Here is a 9,063-nt window from a genome sequence, read left to right as displayed (position 1 = left end):
CTGCAGCTAATGGAAACAAAGGGAATTTTGTTTTATTATTGTTAGTAGGTTTTATTTCTCAAGTAGGAAAAAATGTATGTGCTGAGTGGTAAATAACCAGAACTAGCAAGTGTGAGAGAGGAGAGTTAGTGGCAGTGGTAGGAAGCATAGACACTACTTTTTTTTTGGTGATCATTCTTATTTTATTTTATATATTTTTACATCATTTTTCATTTTTGCACAATGTATGCATTTTCATCTTTGTTATAGTCCCCAATTCCCAAATTCCCACCACCCCTTGTTTTGATCTCAGTCCCTCCTCCCTCCTACCATCCCCCCCCCCGTAGTGTGTCTCTGGTTTATAGCTGCTTGTTGATTTTGATTTTTACTGTATTATAATTATATACACAGTGGAATATTACTAAGCAATCAAAAAAGATAAACTCATGCAATTTGCAGCAACATGGATGGAGCTAGAAGGGATCATGCTTAGCAAAATAAGCCAGAAAGAAAAAGAAAAATACCAAATGGTCTCACTTATAGCAGGAATTTAGAAAACCTAAATAAGGGACCAGGAAAAAGACTAATTTTTTTAAAGATTTATTTATTTATGCATACAAGAACTGGGGTGCAGGTCAAGGTGCAGGGGGTGAGAGTGGGGAGCAAAACAGACAGATCTACTTTAATACACTGCTGAGGGCAACAGTGGAGAGACAAGAGAGGTCTGTTGCATTATATGGGTCAGCAACCTGGCTAGGGATGGAACTCAGGCTGCAGTGGCTGTTTATAGCTTGATAGTGCTGATACTTGACCCCTTGTGCCACCTGGGAGGCCCAACATGGAGCTACATTTAAAGAAGGGGCCCATCCTGGGACCCAGGCTGCTTGGTGCTGGGCTTACCCTTTTACACTACCTGCAAGGAATAAGGAGCAGGCATGGGCAATACAAAACGGACTTCCACCATAGACAGTCAATGTCTTGGCAGTCTGCCGAACTCCTTGAATGAGCAGCATGGACATGGACTTGTCTGTGACGTTAATGTTATTGTGGACCTAACATTCTGGGTCCACAGGAATATTCTTTCAGCTTCTAGTGCTTCCAGCAGCTTCTCTGATGCTGAGCAAGTTGTTGAATTGAACTTTCTAAGAGCAGGTATCTTTGCAGAAATTCTCAGTTATATCTATAGTTCTAAAGTTGTTGGTGTTAAATCAAATTTACTGGATAAGTTAATTAAATCAGGGCAGTTATTTGGAGTTAAATTTATAGCGGAGCTTGGTGTTCTGTTGTCACAAGTTAACAACATATCAGGTACAGCTCAAGATGATAATGCAGAAACCTTAACTCCTGGTTTAAGTGACGAGAACCTTAAACTACAGAAGTCAAAAAAATGAAGCCCCAGATAATTGGGCCACTAGCATGCCTATTATAACAGCTTCATTTTCCTTATCTGTTGAAGAATATGAAACAAAAATCATCATTGTTATCAAGTCGGACCATGATGGATGATGATGTTATTTTCTGCTCAGATATTCGGCTGGCAAAGAAGCCTTTGCCCAGTGCAAATGCAGTGGCCCAGATCCAGCGTAACTCAGGCTCTGTTGCTATTTCACATGTTTAACAAATATCACATTGACTCAGAAACTTCCTAGTTCTCTGAATCAGGCAACTCTGAGCCAAACAAAAGGAAGTGAACATTGCTGGGATCTTCTGCTCGACACATCTGACTCCCAACATTATTTCATTGAATCAGACATTACTTATTATGCCACCAAAAGTCAGTTCTTCACTTCCAAATCCTGAGTCTCCTTCAGTCCGTTTACTTATGCAGAATCAGCAGACACCAAGCAGTACTGTTTTTACAGGAAACATGTCAATGAAGAGGAGGGAGAGAAAATTATTATAGATGATGAAGAATACACTATTAACACCAGTCCAGAATATGTAGACAGTAACACATCTTTAGTCCCACAGGCTGATATATATCCCAAAATAACACATTTGATGCAACATTGATACAGAAATTTCAGATTCCTACACTTCTGCAAAAGCCACTTAACCTTTCCAATTCTTAAAAAAATTCAGAAATGATCCAAGTTTAGAATCAAATCATCTAACAGAGGGTAGGAAGATCATTACTTTAAATAAAGCTACTGAAATGGAAGGCTTGTCAATGGTTTACAAAGTTTATGCAAATACTGGTGAAGATGCTATTGACATCATGATCCCTGTCAAAGATAACCTTCAGGAAGGGGAGGCCAGACTGGAAAATGAGATACCAGAAAAAACTAGTAGAGAGATGCAAACAAATATTAAGGTAAAACGTGATGATAACTGTGAGCTACTAGTAGATGCAAGGATCTATCATATCTATAAAGTATCAAAAGGTTATACATCTATTTGACACATTTGCAGAGACATTTTAACATTCATTCTTGGAAGAAGTATCTTGCCATTACTGTGAGCAGGTATTTCCTCTTGCAGAATATTGCATACAGCATGAAATTCATCTTACAGTGGAGCGAAGGTATCAATGTTTGGCTTGTGCAAATCTTTCATAAACTATCAGCTTATGTCTTCATATATGAAGTCGGTTCACGGCCAAGACTCGAAGCTTTATCATTTACATCCATGTAGTCTTTACAGATCAGAAAGTATGCATACCTTTTTGATAGGCCAGGTGCAGTGCTTGGAATGAAGGATGCCAGAATTGGGTAGAAGATTGATGCTGAGAGAGAAAATCCAGTAGGGGACACATCCATTCCTTAGAACAAGGCAATGACATAGGGAGATACTTCAATTCAGCAAGAGAATGATCCAAATTTTAAACAGTATGTAACACATGGCATTACTGAGTTTGAATTTAAAATATCAAAATCTTTTTGAACTCCTTTGAAATATTAGAAAATTTTGCTTTGAATCAAGGGGGACAGGCTTCAGAAGACAAATGAAGTGAAAATAGTATCATCTGAAGGTAATCTAGTTGGATAATTTATTGATGAATTTTAGAAGCAAGATATTCTGTAAACATGTTTTTTATATGGCATCCAAAATAAACTGGAACTTCTAAGGTTTTGGAAATTTTCAGAATGGTCTCCTCTTGGTCGTGTAATTTTGTTCTTTTCTTCTAACCTACCTGATATTAATTTAATTGCCCTACAAACCTGAGAAGAACCTACAAATCTAAGGGGAAGTTTCCTCTCTACCCTTAATATTAATAGCACCATATTATATATTTCAAAATTGCTAATATAGATCTTAAAAATTCTCATCACAAGACAAAAAATTCTGCAACCAGTACCATGTGACATGTCAATTATATTTTAATTTAAAAGAAGAAAACAAATCATTAAGGAATAGATTAGAATGCTGAATCTCACAATCTCTACTCTTCAAGACCCCTTGTGTTATTCTCAACCCCTTGTCAATGGACTTTTTATTTTGAACGATTTTGTTCAAGTTACATTTATTTAATACAATTCATTTTGTCACTTCTCTTTAAAAAATGTAAATGCTAACAGAATATTATCAATATGAGAAAAGCATTCATAAAGGTTCATGATGCAGTTATTGAACTTAGATTTGCATTTAACTAGATTTGCATTTGCATTTACCATTGTGAAGTTGATGGATGCTGTGACTCCTTAAGGGGCTGGCTTGGGAGCCTCGGTGACTAACCAGCTCCTCATCTCCAGGCAGCATTGCTGCTTGCTGCTCTTCATTAACCAGGTGATGAGTCTTGTAAAAGATTTACAAGCTTTGGTTTTTCTCAAGTTTATCTACATTCAAGGTTAATGTTCATATCCTGACTATGCTATACAAAAAGTTTAAAGTTTTGGGGGTGTGTGTGAAAGAAAATTTTTGCTAATAGCTATACTCAGAATTTCAAAACTTAATTAAGGATATATCTTAAGTGATAATATATAGCACATCAGGGTATAATACATAATATAATTTGTCTGTGGAGTAGAAGAGTTGCCGGACTGCTGAGCTCATCTTGGAGCCAAAGATGTGATGTAACCCCGGCCAAAGCAAAGAAATGTGACATTTTAATTAGCCCATACAGTTGCGTTATGGACAGAAACATTATTCCTATTTTAATTTTTAAAAATATTTAAAGTAACTTGAAGATTTTCATTAATATCTTTGTGAGCACTTAAGTGGTGAGGGATTTCAGCTTGGCAAAAAATTTCTTTCATAGGGATCTGATTAGCATTTTCTGAATCAATGAAATATAATCTTTTATCATTGGAAAAGTTCAACTACTTCACAAGTATGACTATTTCTTCATTTAGTACAAATTAAGGAGTTCTATAGAAAAGCAATAAATCACAGAAATACAAATTTGGGCATGAGAAAATGGAATATGGGTCACATGAAGATGTACTATTTATATGAAAGAAAGATAAAAAGGCAATGACAGGTACTTGGAGTTGAAAATCCATTAGTGTGATAAGGTCTGAATGGAGGGAAAGTATAAATATCACCATAGTTAAACTATATAAAAGAAGACCAAGAAGCTGAGGTCATGATGTCCCAAAGAAATTCTAAACTGAATAAAGGAAACCACTACTATTTTATATTTGGAAGTCAAACTAACATCCATTATTTTCATGTCTGGTGCATGCGTGGCAGTGCATGAGATGCATGCCAATAATGCTGGCTGAGACAAGAGAATCTCCATACTAGAGTTGGAATATTGTGCCACATTTCAGAGGTAATTTTAGGTCACCAGTGTCCAAGTCAAATATCCACACTTTAGAAAGATTGCTTAAGGCAAAGGAATGTGAGATTGGGGGAAGGGGTCTACTAAGCCTCCTCCATTAGTCCTCACTTCAAATTTAGATTTCTTTCTGTGTGGCTCCAGAAGGCTGGAGTGAAAATATGCCTGCTAATGACAACTCATTTAGCAGAATGACAGTAGTTTGATGCTCACAGGGAGTGAAGCAAGCATTGCCTGATGCACGCTATAGACTCTTAACAGCCTTGCTGTAAGAGAAGCTTTGCCACAATAAACATTAGAATCAAATGTGAGCTATTAATGAAGGAAAATCTCTCACTACCAAATAACAGCCTAAAAAAAGTCTATCAGAGAGAAGAAGAAAACTTTGAGAAATAGTATAATGCTCTACACTGGTCTAGTGGTGATTGATTACTACGACAGTCAAATCTGAGGTGGCCATGCAGTAGAGTTTTGGACCATAGATGCATCAACATAAATCCTTATTTGCATTCATTTAAGAATTCACAGAGCCAGTTGTCATAGGCAATATGGCTCTTTTCGGCTGTCCATCTGTGAGTAAGCACACTCCTACCAATAGCATTTGTGTGATTTAGAATTAGATAGCAGCAAGTCTGGATTCTGAATCGCTTTCTGTAAACTTTAATAAAAATGTAAACATGGATTCTATAATATCATTTTGGCTACCGCATTTGATTGATTTTTGGATGAGATTTTGGAGATGCTTGATTTACTTTTTTTTTTTTTTTTTTTTGCCCATCTAAAAAGAACTGGAGTTGAAAGGATGGTGATTACTGATATTTCTGCTGCTCAGCTCTGCTCATTAAAGTGATTTGATTTGTAAACAGAACCCCATTTTGTTTAGCTGCTTGAAAGAGAACTATTGCAAGGCTTTTACAAAATGTTAAAAGAAAAATTGTTATTCAAATTTTATATCTCAGGGAAGAGTGATTTGTTCATGAATTTATACTTTGGTGGAAAAAAATTTGGTTCTTTTTTAGACCTCTGATTCTTCTTTGTAGCAATGCACAGTTGGCTGCATGAGCATAAACAAATGTAAAACCACATACTGAGAGACACTACATTAAGAAAGTGAAATAAATTCAATAGGCAGTCAGGAAATATCATTCTCTGTCACTCTCTGAAGGAAAGGATAATATGTTTCTTGTGCCAGACTCCTTCTGGCATAAAAAGGCTACGAATCCATCTCTGGGCCGTTCATTACTCCTCTGGCTCAGAGTCCTCATTCATAAACCTGAGAAAATTAGGTGTTTTTACTGCCTTACCCTGCCTCATTCTTATTCATTCTAGAACAAAGTATTTTTTAAGATGTTTAAAACCAAGAATTGATGTTATCCCTTACTAAAAATTCTGCAGTCTCCTTTTTGGGTAACTACCAAATCTTCTGCTTTTTATATCACCTGGAAGTTTGCTTTTGCTGGACTGATTCCTTTATTAAGAATCAAGACCTCAAAGGTACAAAGTCGATAGACTATCACTATGGTATTCCTTTCAGAAGGATAACCGATGTTAATTCAATGAAAATGTAAAAAAAAAAAAAAAAAACAATAAAATACAAAACACAGGTGATTCTTTCCAATAGCCTAGAATCTTCTTAAGGCTTCCCTGAATGTCATTTCCTACACACCTGAAACTAGAGTCACACTGAGTTTCTCAGTGGCCTAAACATAAGCCCTGTCACACCTGTGCCTTTGTACATAACTCTCCCCCTTCCTACTTATCCTCCTGTTTCTAGCTGCAAAAAGACTTGAATTTGAACATTGTAGCCTCAGTGTAATCAGAACTTCATTAGTGCTACTTGACAGATTTTTTATATGTCCTTTTTGATAGACTCTCTTTTAGCTAACAGCTTAGCTCTTTTACAAGCTCTCTCACACATGGGGCCTTGTCTCTGTTCTATGCCCATACCCTCTGAAACAACCATTTTTCTATGTTTTTACCATTTTTCTCATGTTTTTGGTGCTGAACTGTTTTGTCTTTTTGTCTCTCAAATATAACATGCACATGCTTTTCTGCCTCAGTTTTTCTCTTTGTGATTTTCTATTCTCAATGCTTACATATGAAAAGCCAATTTCTCCATCTAAATAAAAACAGACTCTTGTGAACTATGCTGTCCTTTGCAGGCACTGACCTACCTAATATTTTCTTGGCCATCAAAATCCATTTTTTTTTATATTTTCTATTATTTTCTTACACTGTTGTTCATTTTTGTACAGTAATTGGTTTCTCCCCTCTGCCCTTCTCTCTGCTTCTGCCAATACCATTGAATTAGATTCAATCTTATCAATGGCATTATGATGCCCTTCAAATCAGATTTAAAACTTTCTCTTCAGTCCTCTTATTCCTTGACATCTCAGTGATATTTGTTCTGTTGACAAATTCAGCCCCTTCTCAAACTTCCCTGCATCCTTCCTCTCATGAATGTACAGTGGCTCCCATTTCTATTGTGTTTTTTCTTTTCCTTTATCTTGAGTTCTTTTCTCCTTCAGCCTATCAAATATGGGAAGTTCCCAGACTTTATTTGATCCTCTGTTCAAACTTTGCCTAGTGTGTAGAAACCACCATCCTTTATTTCTTTTAAATCTTGATCAATAAATCAATTGCGGGCCTCCCCGGTGGCGCAGCGGTTGAGCGCTGGGTTGCGAAGCTGCCCGCGCCCGAGGAGCCAGTTCGATCCCCGGCTGCTCCCCGGCCACCGGAGGAGGGTCCCACATGGCGCGCAGACCTCTCCTGCCGCCCGCTGCTCCCCTCAGCAGTGTACTTCGGTCCTTCTGCCTGCTCTGCTCCCCGCTCTGGCTCTGGTGAGTTCTCTCACCCTCCCGTGCTTCTGACTGTACCCAGTGCATGTATAAAACAAACAAACAAACAACCAAACAAATAAAGCATGCCTCTATAAAAAAAAAAAAAAAAAAAAAAAAATAAATCAATTGCTTCTAAGTCCTAATCTTCTGCCAAATCTCTCCATCAAACTCTAACCCTTTAGTTCAAACATTTTATAAGAAACTTCTCCCAGTTCTTGTATGCATAAATAAATAAAACCTTTAAATTAAAAAAAAAAAAAAACTCCTCTGGAAGTTTTTCTTAAAACTGAGAAATCTTAGTGTGACTATAACCACACTTGAGATTTTTGTCCTCATCTTTACTGCACGTTATGTCACCAGTAACCCTGTGAGTCCAAGTGCTTGGATTTAATGCAATATCCAGTGAGATTTCAGACAGGTTTCCCCTTGTTTTTATTGTCTCTGTTTGCTATTACCCACACAAGGACTTCTTTTGTGAATTTGACTTCCTCCTAGATTCATTATCTCTCACAGCTTCCATAATTTTGAGACTATATCTATTCTCTAATCCTTTTTGTATTGAGTAACTATACTATACAATTGAATTATTCTATCCATAGGTTATTTTCTGAAAGACTATTCAGAAATTCATTTACTAAATCCTAAGAACACTGTGTAATCATATTCCACTGACTCATACAACTTATGACGTTTTAAGTGCTTTTTAAAAAAAATCTTACTATATATAAGAAAGTTAATATGTTTGTATCCTCCTTCCCCACCTCCCACCATGAATAATAAGCACAAATTCAATAAGTGTGCAGGCCATTAGGTAAACAGATAGAGGTGAAAATGATTAGGCACAACTGTGTAAGCATTTCTGGGTGATCCACACAGTTTCCTGGCACTCAGATTTGTTCAGTTCTGTGGAAGTTACAGGTAGAGAGTCTGTAAATGATATTTTGCTACTGCCTTACCCTTTAGTGCTACTGCAAGTTTCTGCAGGCTGCTTGTTGTGATTTTATGAAATTGATTCCCCTTAATACCTCCACACAGATAAGAAATTAAAATGTTCACCAGTTTGTCTAGCATAACCAACTTCATTGCAAGAGAAAAACCAAAACTAAACAACTACAACTCTATTGCTAATTTTTATTAAAGAAAATATGAATACTTGGTAGATATTTGAGAACTCCTCACTGATTTTTATTAAAGTGTCTTTAAATGTGAGCTTTTTGGAGAGAATACACGATATATGCTGTTGTTTTTTATGAATTCTAATGTCTTCAATCTATATTATCTGAGGGATAAATTTTTTACATGTAATTTTAAAAAATTAATAATTATATTAAAACCATCAAGATTTTAAGTAATGAAACAAAACAAGTACATAATCCCACTAATCAAATCTGCTAATGCTTTTCTGTATTTCCTTCCAGTCATTTTTTGCATTTATGTTTTTCCAATGTTTACATTCAAAGTGCATACACTATTTTTTCCTCTGAAATTTTAAAAACAATACTGTATCATATTATTTCTACCACA

The 9,063-nt window shown here is 36.2% G+C and overlaps 1 pseudogene; it reads left to right on the top strand.

The window, feature by feature from the left end:
* The first annotated feature begins 914 nt into the window (after positions 1–914).
* On the top strand, positions 915–2,862 carry LOC119258056 (transcriptional regulator Kaiso-like; annotated as a pseudogene).
* Positions 2,863–9,063: the final 6,201 nt, after the last annotated feature.

This window comes from Talpa occidentalis, unplaced genomic scaffold (assembly GCF_014898055.3).
Source record: "Talpa occidentalis isolate TD23 unplaced genomic scaffold, MPIMG_talOcc4v2.1 talOcc4.4, whole genome shotgun sequence".
In the NCBI taxonomy this organism is placed as follows: domain Eukaryota; kingdom Metazoa; phylum Chordata; class Mammalia; order Eulipotyphla; family Talpidae; genus Talpa; species Talpa occidentalis.
The sequence above is the reverse complement of the archived record's forward strand: the minus strand, read 5'-3'. Positions and strand labels throughout refer to the sequence as shown.